The sequence below is a fragment of the Erinaceus europaeus genome, chromosome 2, assembly GCF_950295315.1.
Source record: "Erinaceus europaeus chromosome 2, mEriEur2.1, whole genome shotgun sequence".
NCBI classification, from domain to species: Eukaryota; Metazoa; Chordata; class Mammalia; order Eulipotyphla; family Erinaceidae; genus Erinaceus; species Erinaceus europaeus.
In genome coordinates this window covers 164,689,816-164,703,502 of record NC_080163.1, presented here as the reverse complement: position 1 = coordinate 164,703,502, position 13,687 = coordinate 164,689,816, and the positions used below count along the sequence as shown (strand labels likewise).

Below are 13,687 nucleotides of genomic sequence, written 5' to 3'. Positions count from 1 at the left end.
CCACCAGGGCCTGCACCCTAGGCTTCAAGGCTCACCACAGTGGCCCTCCTACTTGTTGCAGTGTAGCACCCACAGTGGGGGCTAGATCCATCAGGGCAGCACAGTGCAATGCATGAGGGGACTGCCTCTGCTCCATCAGTATGCATCCTTCCCAACTTCTGGTGATGGCCGGGTATGGGCCTGATACTCCAGCACCACCCATTTTCAGGTCTAGTTGATTCAGCAGGTGAGTTGTTGGACACTCCTTAGCAGATTCTGATTTCCATAGCAACCAAAACCTTTTCTGGGGTCTGATGAGCGTCGGCATCAGGAACCTTAACCCAGTGTTCAGTTCATCCCACAGCACCAGTTCTGCTTACCAAAAGTGGCCCGCTAGGCACTCACATTCCATACCCAGCTCCAGTCCAGAAAGCCAGGCTTCTTGTCCATTTAAAGTTTGAGAATAGGTTGAGACTGTTTCAGCCCTAAGTCCTCTCTAATCATCTGCTTTACCAGATAAAACTACATTGGGTCAGGATGGGTTTCCTGTACGCCACATGCGGGGCAGGGAGCTGGGCTCTTCCCTGTTCACTTGCTGTTACTGAGGGAATCGTGGTAAGTTTCTTTTCCTCCGCTAATATGCTTAAATTCATTGGTTCGTCATGTCTGATCTGAGGTTGTGTCTCGGAGAGATGCACACAGGGCAGGGCATGTGGGTGAGAGGAGACAGGCCCACTCAGGAGGGGGGCAAGAATGAGAGAGACAGGTAAGACAGACCACACGACGGGGAAGGAGAGGAACGGACATCACGTGCTGCTTGAGGCCCAGGGGCAGGTGGTTGGCAGCAGGCAAAGCCAAGACATCCTGTAGGTTTCTGTGATGCTTGGGAGACTGACAAGGGAAAACAGAGTCAGGAAAGCTTTTCCTCCATGCTCAGCTCCTAGAAGGGGAAGGCTGACAGGTGGAGTATCTTTTCAGACCTCTATCTTTATCATGGGAGTTCCCCTATGCTCTTACCATGGTTTCACAATTATCTCCACATCTCAGCACTCCACCAGGGCCATGGGCTGACCTTGGCAGGCTGATCCAAGGGCTTCACTAAGCCATCCAATTGGTAGTAGCTACAGTCAGTGTGTACAAAGGGCAGGGACTTAATCAACGCAAGCTTATGACCTGCATTTACTGTAAATTTACTGTGGCAGTGACCCATTTGAACTCTGCCCTAAAGTTTCGATGTTAGTTGCCATGCCTACCATGGGGGACCACGGGTGACTGGGAGTCAGGGTTTGATTCCAGAGAGGGAGCCTGAGAAATGGCTACCACATCCAAGGAAGGCAGCAAGTGCGCAAATACCCACTCCTGGCCTGGGGAGGAAAACCAGGTCGGGGATCCAGCTGCTCTGCTGCTCTGCACCGTAGGCCCACCTCTGCAAGCGATGACGACTAGCGCAGGGGGTAGGAGGCGGGGACATCTGGCCCCCGTGGGCTCCCTGGCAGAGAGACTTTCGAGACTCCCACGGGAGAGAGGAGGGGCCGCTTGGAGGAAGAGCCTTGGACACTCCAGGTGGCTGGGAAAACAACGCGCAGGGTCCCACCACGCAAGACCACAGAGGGTGGTCCTGTAATGGTGCCCCAGAGATCTTAGTGGTGATGCCCAAAGCCTGGAAGAAGGATATCTTCTTGGGTCCCAGACCAGTGTTCTGGGTTGGCACAGTGACCTCGACCTGACGCTGTTGACTGGCTACGGAAGAAGGGCAAACGCTAGAAGAAGAAGAACAGTGACCTCACCTGGGGCAATGGCACCAGCACAGGAAGCAGCTGGAACCTTATTGGCCAGCAGCATGTCCCTGATCTCAGTGAGATCCTGCTTGGTGAACACAAAGCCATGGATGTAAGGCAGCAATTTCTCCAGGGCAGGACTGTTCTCCAGGTGTCCGAGGATGGCCTTCTGCATCATGGTATTCTTGCCCATCAGCACCAGGGCCTTGCCGCGCAAGGACTTGCGGATCTGCTGCTTCTGCTTGGAGCCCACTGTTGTTAAAATTTGGAGGCTCCAGCTGGCCGGGCTAGCTTCACGGGCGGGTAACAGAGACAACCAGAGACGTACGGCTGGGCAGAGAAGCTATATTTCTTTATTCAGGAACAATGATTCATAAACTAAACCAAACTAATCACCAAACAGAACTCTGCTGCCTCTTTGCGGCGGTGCAAGCACTCTCTCCAACTCTGGAACTCTGGAACTCTGTCGGGGTTCCTAGGGGCGGGGCCAAGTGGGCCCACAAAACTAACTGGACTGATCCAATTTTCTTGGCGGGGGAGGGCTAGAACAAACCAATGTAGAGCATACAACAATTCCCCCTTTTCTTTTTAACTAAATGACTACAGTATCAAGGGTGTGGGGTGAACAGAAACATATATCATACAGGCATTTTTAAAAAAGAAACTGGCACAAACATGGAGAAACATGTAAGCAAGTAACAAGAACCAGTGTGCTGCCAAGGGAAGGCCTGAGGGGGCCTTTTTTGCCTCTGTGGGCAAAACTTTATCAGCTTAAAAAAAAAAAACATTTATTGCCTCTGGGGGGCATACTTGTCTCGACGGACATATGCATGGGGGCGGGGAACAGCCTAGAGTCCCAAAGGCAGCTGGCTGCAATTTACTTACTATGAAACAAAACTTGTTATTAGCATATTTCTAATAGAGAAGGAATTTGAGACTTTTACATATCAACAACGTCTTTTTAACCTTTTGTTACACCCATTCAAGATGGAGTCACACCCTAGTTGTGCAGGAAAGGAAACCTCAGGCATGAGAATAATTAGCATAGCCATTGTGCGATCTACCATTTCTAATAGAGAAGGTAATGGAGAGTTTTACACATCAACAAGTCTATTTAACCTTTTGTTTAGTCCAACTTAGTTAAAATATATTGATTGTTAACTAATTTTTACCTCAGACTTTAAATGTAAGTTAGTTTTATCTTTATGAGAATTTTGTTGAAAACCTTTTTTATTTAACTTTGACTAGTAAGAATTTAGCCTTAAAGTTACTGTTTACCAAACTTTAAACATACACATAAACATGGTCATTAATACACAAGGAGAGAAACCTTTGTTATGAATACATGTCATTTTAAACACAAATTTAGATATGTACTGTCTTAGTTGTTGGGGGGGGTTCACCATCCGGAGGTGGCTTCCCGCACAGCTTCACTTCTAGGAATTGCAGGTTGTTATCTCTGCACAAATCTCTGTGTACTCCAGCTTGCCTGCCTTCAGACCAGACCGGCAGCTGGAGATCTCGTGTGCCCAGTTTCGGCAGGGAGCCCGGGGGTCCGGGAGGTCTGGGATCGTTCCAGAATTCATAGCAAGAGGGCGGGCGGGCCAGCATTGTAAAAGGCGCTGGCTGAAGTGCCCAAGGGTGGCGGCCATGATAGGCCACCGCGGCCCTGCCCCATGGCCCTGCCATGTCTGCTGCCCTGTTCACAGTGGCCGAGCAGCGTGGAGGCCCAGTGCCCTGCGCCACGCAGTGGAGAGCCGGCTCCTGTGGGCTGGCCTGCGTGCTAGCATTGGGCTCCTGCGTGGTGGCATCAGGCTCCTGTGTGTTGGCATCGGGCTCCTGTGTGGTGGCATCGGGCTCCTGCGTGCTGGCATCAGCCTCCTGCGGGCTTCGGGGCGGCGGGGCTGCGGGCGCGGTGCGCGGGGTTGTCTGGGCGCAGCCGGCTGGCTGGCTGTTTAACCAGGTGGAAACAGCAGCTCTGTGCCTCACCTCCCGCCCGCTGGCTATTCCCGCTGGCAGTTCTGAGTTCGCCCGAGCGAGTGGAAACCACAGAGTGGTCCAGAGATAAATGTTCCAGAAACAACAAAACAGTCTCGTGAAGAAAGAGCAGAGGCCTTTGGAGATCTCTTCACAAGCAGAAGAGAAGGCCATAGTACATAGGTAGCCAAGTTGTCTTTACTTATCTGAGAGATGCGTAGGTCAGGTCCACGTGGGCACCATTTATTGTTAAAATTCGGAGGCTCCAGCTGGCCTGGCTGGCTTCACCAGCGGGTAACAGAGACGACCAGAGACGTACAGCTGGGCAGAGAAGCTATATTTCTTTATTCAGGAACAACGATTCATAAACTAAACCAAACTAATCACCAAACAACTCTGCTGCCTCTTTGCGGCGGCACAAGCACTCTCTCCAACTCTGGAACTCTGGAACTCTGTCAGGGTTCCTAGGGGCGGGGCCAAGCGCCTGAGAAAGTAACTGGACTGATCCAATTTTCTTGGCGGGGGAGGGCTAGAACAAACCAATGTAAAGCATACAACAGCCCACATTGTCTGCTCCCACAATGAAGCATTTTGGGTCCAGCCAGCTCCCAGAACCTCCACCACAACCCTCCCTAGCCGACCCCTCTTCCTCTCCTCCACACACCTCGTGCCCTGCCCTCACCCCACAACCCCGAGGGCACACAACAGAAGCGGAGGCCAGGCTACACACGCAGGTGCAAGGGGGCAGGCCCCACACCCATCATCAAAGTTGGCGGACACCTGTGGGACCCTCCCCCAACCGAGGGGGGAGGCGCAGGCCACGGTAGGCAGAGTTGGTTCGAGTCCGACCCACGGAGGACCCAGGAAAGAGGGCTTCTCTGTTACCAGCATGTCAGCGGGTGGGGGATCCAGTACCCCAAAGCAGAAAGGCACCCTCCGAGGATCACTAGAGAAGACTTCTTCTCACTGAGAGCGCATCACCCCTGCCCCCAGAGTGGACCTCCAAGCCAGGAAACAGAGGGTCGAGACACCTGCCCTGGAGACGAAAAGCAGAGCTGGGGTCAGGCGGCCACAAACCCAAGGCCACACGCGAAGCCAAGGAAACCGAAGCCAAGGAAACCGGAGGCCCACTGGCGAGTGGGGGAGTAGAGTCGTGCGCCCTCCCTCACCATCCCTTCCTTCTCTTTTCTCAAGACCTGTCCCTTCCCCCAAACACCACCCTCCGCGGCCAGTGGGGTGCAGCTGCGAGCACCACCTTGACTGAGTGGGTGGGGTGGATGGAGCGATACACCACCACCTCGCCCCCCCCCCCCCCCCCCCCCCCCCCCGCGCGCGCACCACGAGAGGACTGAGCACTGCCCAAAACGACGCCAGCCGCATGACGGCCCCCTCTCTACCACGGGGAGGGCCAACCCCACTGCACACGCAACACTGGGCAAGCTAGTGGTGAGGGCGCCTGCCACATCAGAGGACCCTGACCCGCCAACAGCGCCATGAGGGCAGAGGGCCGGAGAGCGCCACCCCGGACTTCCACCACACCACCCACAGGCGGGGAGGAGAGACACAGGCCCGCAGACAGAGCGAGAAGAGCGGTCCCATTCGCTGTGAATGTCCGTCCCTCACCTGGCATGGCTTAGGCCAGGCCTGGAGAACACACTATCACATCTGTCGAACAAGAGAACGAGCAAGCGGACAATGAGAGCTGGAAAACGAGCATCAGTCACCCACATAAGGCGGGGCAGGGAAAGAAGGGTGGCTGGGCCAGCGGAGGACTGCAGCAGTGCATTACTGGGGACCTGCTTCAGCCTCGCCCACCACACACCCTTTCCTTGGGGAGACATCTTCATGCAAGCGGCCGACAACACCCCAGGAAAAGAAAGAGCCACTCGGGTATTCATTACATGCCGGACACGCGGCACAGAGCACCTAGAAAGGCTACCTGCCTCACAACAAACTACTCACTTGTTTAACGAGGGGTGAGATTCTGCGCTGTCAGAACCTCAGCAGCGAGTACCCTACTGGTGGAGGAGGTGCACAAGAGCCTCTCAAAAGCTCATGCCACCTTCCACTGCCACCCTTAGGGCCAGTTTTTCTCATTTCTGTTGCCCTTGTTTATATATATTTTTAAAAAAATGTCAGTCAATCAATCAAAATGAATTCTCCTATTTTTTGGTAGGTCACCCTCTTCCACACTTTCACTATTAGCAAAGGAATAGATTTATCAGGACCGACGGGAGCTCAGTGGGTTAAGCACACAAGGTGCAAAGCGCAAGGACTGGGGTAAGGATCCTGGTTCAAGCCCCCGGCTCCCCACCTGCAGTGTGGTCACTTCACAATCAGTGAAGCAGGTCTGCAGGCATCTATCTCTCCCTTTCTCTGCCTTCCCCTCCTCTCCCGATTTCTGTCTGTCCTATCCAACAGCAATGACAACAATAACAATAGGGGCAACAAAATGGAAAAAAATGGCCTACAGGGGCAGTGGATTCATAGTGCAGGCATTGAACCCCAGAGATAACTCTAGAGACAACAAAAAAAAAAAAGGAATAGATTTATCACAGAAACTCTCATGCCTGAGTCTTCTAAGTACCGGGTTCAATCCTTCCCCCCCCAACGTAAATGAGAGCTGATCAGTGCTAGGGTGGGGGGCAAGAAGGAGGGTAAACAGATAAATAGATTTTATTCCATTTCAATCATAGAGGCATTGAAATAGGGAGATGGGAACACTTGTCCTCTCTGGTTTGACAGTGGTGTGCTTTACCTTGGGAAGTCTGGGGCCTCAAGCCTGAAAAGGCATGGTGATGTGCAGCAGACCCACAGGAGACCAACTGACTTTCTTTTTTTCCTTCCTTCCTGGGTGTGGGGTGGGATGGGGGGCTAATGGTTTACAGTTGACAGAAAAATACAGCAGTTTGTACATGTACAGCACTTCTCATCTTTCCACACTAGTCTTCAACCCCCCTCTAGGACCTCCTCTGCCATCATGTCCCAAAACCTAAACACTCCCCTGCCCCCCACCCCAGAGTCTCTTACTTTGGTGCAATACATTAGACACTGACAACTTTCTCTCATTAGTATTTCAATGTTGGAAGCAAAGGGCTTGGCTTGTTCATGGCTCCGCTTCAGCCTGTGGCCACAGTCTCGAGATCCCCCTTCCCCGCTGAAGAAATTTTATTTATTTACTTTTCATGGAGGAATGACCACTGACCAAAAGTTGGGGAGACTTGGAGAGGAGGAGGTGTGTCCTTTCTAGAAATCGACAGTGTTTTTGTAAGAATTAATAAATGAACTGGATCTCACCAGTGTGGACCATCCATTCAATGGCTTCATTCAGATGCAGATAGTCCCAGCTTTGGGGCAGGATGGCCTTTCAAAGCTGGACTTTATTCTCCTTCAGCACTCAACTGTTGTTTCCAAGCTTCAAAGAGAGGGGGAAGGGGGATTAAATGTGTTTTTGTTTTTCAAGTTGAGATAGCTAGAACTGTTTTCCTGAAGCCAAAGTCCAGCATTAAAGTTAATGTGAGAGAGAGAGAAAAAGAGAGATGGGGGTGTATAGAGGGAGGAGAAGGAAAAATTAAAAGAGAAAGAAACAAAAGAAAGGGTGGGGTGAAATAGCATAATGTTTATGCAAACAGACTCTAACACTGAGGCTCCAAGGTCCCAGGTTCCAGCCCCCACACCACCATAATCCACAGCTGAGCAATGCTGTTGGAAGGAGGAGAAAGAAATGAACACACACACCCTGCTTTCTGTATTCTTTTCTTCTCCTTCACAAGTAGTGAAGCAGGGCTGTAGGTGTCTCTCTTTCTCTCTCCTCCTTACCTCTCAATTTCTGGTTATCTCTCTCCAATAAATAAAGATAATTTAGTGATCCAAGAGGTGGTGCTATAGATAAAGCACTGAACTCTCAAGCATGAGGTCCCGAGTTCAACCCCTGGTAGCACATGTACCGGTGTGATGTCTGGTTCTTTCTCTCTCCTCCTGTCATTATTAATAAATAAGGGAGTCAGGCAGTAGCACAGCGGGTTAAGCATACGTGGCACAAAGCACAAGGACCGGTGTAAGGATCCTGGCTAGAGCCCCTGGCTCCCCACCTGCAGGGGAGTCACTTCACAGTCAGTGAAGTAGGTCTGCAGGTGACTTTCTCTCCCCCTCTGTCTTCCCCTCTTCTCTCCATTTCTTTCTGACCTATCCAACAATGATGACATAAATAACAACAACAATAATAACTACAACATTAAAACAACAAGGACAACAAAAGGGAATAAATATTTTAAAAAATAAATATTTTTTAAAATGTAACATATATATAGAGATGCCCAGGCTTTTCTTCTCCCCTGATGCCCCTGCAAGCCCCCCCACACACTATGTCAAGCTCTCTCATGCATGTAATAGATAATGAATATATTAAAATATAATCGTAAGAGACAGGGACCCAGAGATACCATGATTATGCAAAAGACTTTCATGTATTTAACTCCTCCAATGGTCCAACTTCAGTCCTTGGTGCCTTCACAAAACCAGCAAGACAGGGCATCCTATTCCTCAGTAGCTCTTGAGATGAACAACAGAATAAATAATGCTTTGTGACACACAACCCCAGCTTTAGTCATTCATTCAATGTGTCTTCATTTTCACTGAATCCTGGAAACATTTTAATTTCCTCCTTAATTTCTTCTTTGAGAATGATCCATATGGACTTGAATAGAAAATGTATTCCAGTCTCATGGGGTGAATGACTCTGAAAATATTCAATAGTTCTAGTTTTATTTTTAATATTTATTTATTTATTCCTTTTTGTTGCCTTTGTTGTTTTCTTGTTGTAGTTATTATTATTATTGATGTCATTGTTGGATAGGACAGAGAGAAATGGAGAGGAGAGGGGGAGAGAAAGATAGACACCTGCAGACTTGCTTCACCACCTGTGAAGCAACTCCCCTGTAGGTGGGGAGCCGGGGTTGAAGCAGGATCCTTACACCGGTACTTGCGCTTTGTGCCACCTGTACTTAACCCACTGCGCTACCGCCCAACTCCCCAGTAGTTCTAGTTTATCTCTTCAATTAATTCCTTGTTTCTTTATTAATTTTCTGCCTGCATGATCTGTCAAGTTGAGAGAGTGGGGTGTTGAAGTCCCCTACTACTACTGTGTTGCTGTTAATATATTACTGTAGCTCTTTCAGTAGATGTTTGATGTATTTGGATGGCCTCTCACTGGGTGCATAGATGTTAATAATTGTTAAGTCCTCTTGATTGACTGATCCTCTGGACGTTAAGTAATGTTCATCCTTACCTTTTAAAATTTTATTTATTTTAAGGCCTATTGTGTCAGATATGAGAATAGCTTTTCCTGCCCTTTTTTGTGGTCCACCCCTTCACTTTGAGTCTTGTTGAGTTAGGTGAGATTCCTGCATATGGTTCAATTGTGTTTTCTGATCCATCCTCCTCTGTGCCTCTTAATGGGTGAATTCAGTCCATTGCCATTTATTGATATTATAGATAAAACTCAGACCGGAAATGATGCATTTGGCTATCAGTTGGCAAACTGCTGGACTGGTATCAGCCACTCCCAAGTAGGTAAGGGTTTTTAGCTCCAGGAATCTCTCCTTAAGCCCCTCTCAGTCCATGAGCCACACATGTTTTCTTTTCACTCACCCCTGGCTTGGAGGGTTCCTGAAGTAATTCTAGTCCTGTTTTGTATTCTCAGGTGATCCTCTTTGCGACTCCTAGTTGATTAAGGAGAGCAAAACATAGCTGCTGCTACTCCAAAGCCACGAGTATAGAAGTCAACTTCTGTTTTCTTCTTTCAATTTTTTATAATTCTATTTATAAAATGGAAATATTGACAAGATTATAGGATAAGAGGGATACATTTCCACACAATTCCCACCCCCCAGAACTCCATATGCAATCCCCCCCTTGATAGCTTCCCTATTCTTTATGCCTCTGGGAGTATGGACTCAGGATCATTATAGGGTGCAGAAGGTGGAAGGTCTGACTTCTGTAATTGCTTCCCCACTGAACATGGGCATTGGCAGGTTGATCCATAATCCCAGCCTCTCTCTCTCTCTCTCTTTCCCTAGTGAGGCAGGAATCTGAGGAGGCAGAGCTACAGAACACATGGGGTCATCTGCCCAGTGAAGTCATGTTAGCATCTGGAACCTGGTGGCTGAAAAAGAGTTAAGATATAAAGCAGGAGTCGGGCAGTAGTGCAGCAGGTTAAGTGCAGGTGGTGCAAAGTGCAAGGACTGGCGTAAGGATCCTAGTTTGAGCCCCTGGCTCCCCACCTGCACAGGAGTCTCTTTACAAGCAGTGAAGCATGTCTGCAGGTGTCTTTCTCTCCCACCTCTGTCTTCCCCTCCTCTCTCCATTTCTCTCTGTCCTATAACAACAACAATAATAACTACAATAAAACAGGGGCAACAAAAGGGAATAAATAAATGTTTAAAAAATATAAAGCAGAACAAATTGTTGACTAATCATGAACATAAAGGCAAGAATATTGCACATGAAGATTTGGGGTCTCCATTTTGGAAAAAGCTAGTAGGTCTATTTTAGATATTTTCCAAGTGACCCACGTCTTTACTAGTTTTGTCTAAGCCTGACAGCTAACATGCAGGTGAACCCAGGTTATTGTCTGGGGAGATGGTGTCATAGTTGGAAAAAGGACTAGAAAACTAGATCAGGGAAGAGAATAGCTCCCAAATATGGGGGAAAAAATATAAATATTGTTAACTGTAAACCCCATCAATTTTATTTGGTTTATTCAGCATAGCAGCCTATGTAACCTCTGCATCCCTACAGGGTCTGAGCTTGCATTCTGTGGTGACAGCTAGGAACATTCCAGGCTGCACTAATTTCAGGACCCATCTTCCTTGGGTAGTAGAGTATGTTGTCCAACCTCGCTTGTGAGAATGGAATATTCCCTACCACTGTTGATATATTGAGGCCAAGGTCCTATAGGGGCCCACAAAGGGGTCCATTTAGTTGTTCCTGGTGGAGATGACCAGTGACAGTAGAGAGAGGGATCTGTTAGAGGTCTAGGCCCATCATGTCTGTGTGAGAATCCCAGGACTCCTTGACTAGGACCCCAGGTGATGGGGTAACCTGGTAGTGACTAAAGAGTCATCATTAAAGTATGCCTGTCTCTTGCACTTATTCAGCTTTTGTAGTCTTTACTTTGTCTAACAAGGTTAGCTTTGGAGTGATTGAAGGATATGTAATAGGAGGTAGGAGAGGATGGTATCTATGTCTAAATATAAACTGTTTTATTAGGTGCTTTTTAGGTCTTTCTACTTCCTTGCTACATTTATTGACTCACTGCAAACTATTGTGCACTTTTGCTTTAAGGTATATATATTTTCCCTAACCTATGGATACATGTACATATGCCCTATCTCATGGGCCCTGGTCTGTATCTCGGTAACCTGTGTTTTTGAATACATCATTCACAATAATCAAGGAGTGGAAGAAATATAGATGTTCATCAATGAATGGCTAGATAAAGGAATTATAGGGCTCGTGCAATACAACTCTGCAATTTAAAAAATATTAAGTCCTTCAGAACAAAATGGATGGAACTGCATGTGATTATGCTCAATAAAGTAAGTAAGGTGGTGAAAGACAAGTAACTGATGATTTCACTCATTTGTGCAATGCAGATTTTTGAAACACATTAACTTGAAAAAAAAAAACTCTCTCCAAGACTTTGTTAGAATTATGATGATTATAATGGGGTGGAGTAGGGTAAGGAACTTTGGTGGTAGGTGTACTATGGAACTACCCCTGTAATCTTATAACCTTGTAAACCAATAAAATCACTAATATTTAGATATAAAAATATATTATGTCCTTTGAAACTGGAGGTGATTATGCTTAGTGAAGTAAGGAAAGAGATGAAAGACAATTACCAGATGGTTTCACTCATTTGTGGATCAGAGAATTGGAGCACATGGACTTATGGAGGAAAAAATAGCCAAACTCTATATATCTTCAAGACTTCATGAGAACTATTATGGTTACTAATGTGGGAGGGGAGAAAGCAAGGGACTTTGTTGGTGGGTAAAGTGTGGAGCTATACATATGTAGTCTTATAATAGTGTAGATCATTATTAAATTATTATTTAAAAGTTATTACCAAAAAAAAGCATTTGGTATGTAACTGTAGAACAAAGTGATCATTCAGAGAATTCTACTCTTCAAAAGTGGGGAGTGTGGCCTTTCTCCAGGACAGGGAAGAGCCTGGTTTTTCCCAAATGTGCACATTTGACAATAGATGTTCCTTTATTATTATTTTGTTGGTTGGCTTTTTAAAATATTTATTTAGGATAAGGACAGTGTGAAACTGAGAGGTAAGCGGGAGATAAAGAGTGAAGAAAGAGACTTGGAGCACTACTTCACCACTTGTAAATCTTTTTTTTTTTAATTTTTTATTTATAAAAAGGAAACATTGTGGTCTGGGAAGTGGTGCAGTTGCTAAGGCAATAGACTCTCAAGCATGAGGTCCCGAGTTCAATCCCTGGCAGCACATATACCACAGTGATGGTTGGTTCTTTTGCTCCTCCTATCTTTCTCATGAATAAATAAATTCTTTTTAAAAAATTTAAAAAGTAAAAAATAAATAAAAAGGAAACATTGACTAAACCATAGGATAAGAGGGGTACAACTCCACACAATTTCCACCACCAGAACTCTGTATCCCATCCCATCCCCTCCCCTGGTAGCTTTCCCATTCTTTAACCCTCTGGAAGTATGGACCCAAGCTCATTGTGGTGTCGCTTGATGTGGTGGCAGTGGGAAGCAGAAAAAGGAGGTTTGGAGCAGAAAGGGAACACAATCTTTTATTCGCGCAGACCTCAGGGTTGGGGTGGGAACACGGCAGTTCGAGCCATGTGGAGCCAGCCAAGAATGGCCGTACCCCTCCTACTGCACCTCCGAGCAAATGAGTGAGAGAGGGGAGGAAGAGTAGGTAGGCCTTTTAGGTCAACACCCCAGAGTGACGTGTCAGGACAGGATTGGTTGGGGAAAGCCCTGAAAGCACTATAAATCTGTGTAAAGTGGCAGAGTCTTGGGGAGAAATCTGCACAGCAATTGTGGGATGCAGAAGGTTGAAGGTCTGGCTTCTGTAATTGCTTCCCCATTGAATATGGGCATTGGCAGGTCGATCCATACTCCCAGCCTGTATCTTTCTCTCCCTAGTGGGGCAGGGCTCTGGAGAAGCGGGGCTCCAGGACACATTGGTGGGGTTGTCTGTCCAGGGAAGTCATGTTGGCATCATGCTAGCATCTGGAACCTGGTGGTTGAAAAGAGAGTTAATGTCTTAAATGCTTAGACTAGGGAGAACAGAAGCAACCAGTGACACAACTATATACAAATAATGTCAAAGGACATAAATTATGCTGATGTCATGTATGACACAGCAAATTGTAACAAAGGCATATTTCAAAGTTAACCCAATTGCCAAATAATGTGATTATAGTAATAACTATCTATTGTCTTTTTAAACCCAAAGACAGCAGGATCCTCCCGGTTCCTCTTTAGAGCCTATAATTTCCCCAGTCCTGGAACCTCTAGGGTAGGGCTCACTTTCCTGCATGCTTCTCTCAATTCATACCAAATGATATTCCATCAGCCAACCCCAGCCTAATCAATGAAAGGAGTACACCTCAGCATGCTTCAATTCAGACTGTGTCCAGAGACGTCAGGCATGGAATGTCAACCCTTCACCTTCATTACTCAGGTAAGACCTTTCCTTTCATAGGAGTCTCAAATTCCATTCCAGGAGGTTCACTTCCTAACAAAATCCCCAAACCTAGATATAGACCAGGTCCCATAAGATAGAGCTTATGTTCACATGTATCCATAAATTAGGGAAAAATATATAACTGAAAGCAAAAATACACAATAGTCTGTAGTGAGTCAGTATAAAGTTCATAATAAAATAGTGTCTACTTAGACTT

The 13,687-nt window shown here is 47.0% G+C and overlaps 1 protein-coding gene across 1 annotated transcript in view; it reads right to left on the bottom strand.

Moving 5' to 3' along the window:
* Positions 1–6,392: 6,392 nt before the first annotated feature.
* Positions 6,393–13,687, bottom strand: part of C2H16orf87 (chromosome 2 C16orf87 homolog) — a 69,573-nt gene continuing 62,278 nt past the window's right edge. The window contains exons 4-5 of the transcript XR_009548302.1: positions 6,727–7,149; positions 6,393–6,694 (exon numbers count right to left, since the gene is read on the bottom strand). The gene's annotated coding sequence lies outside the window, so the exon portion shown is untranslated. The remainder of the gene's footprint in view (positions 6,695–6,726; positions 7,150–13,687) is intronic.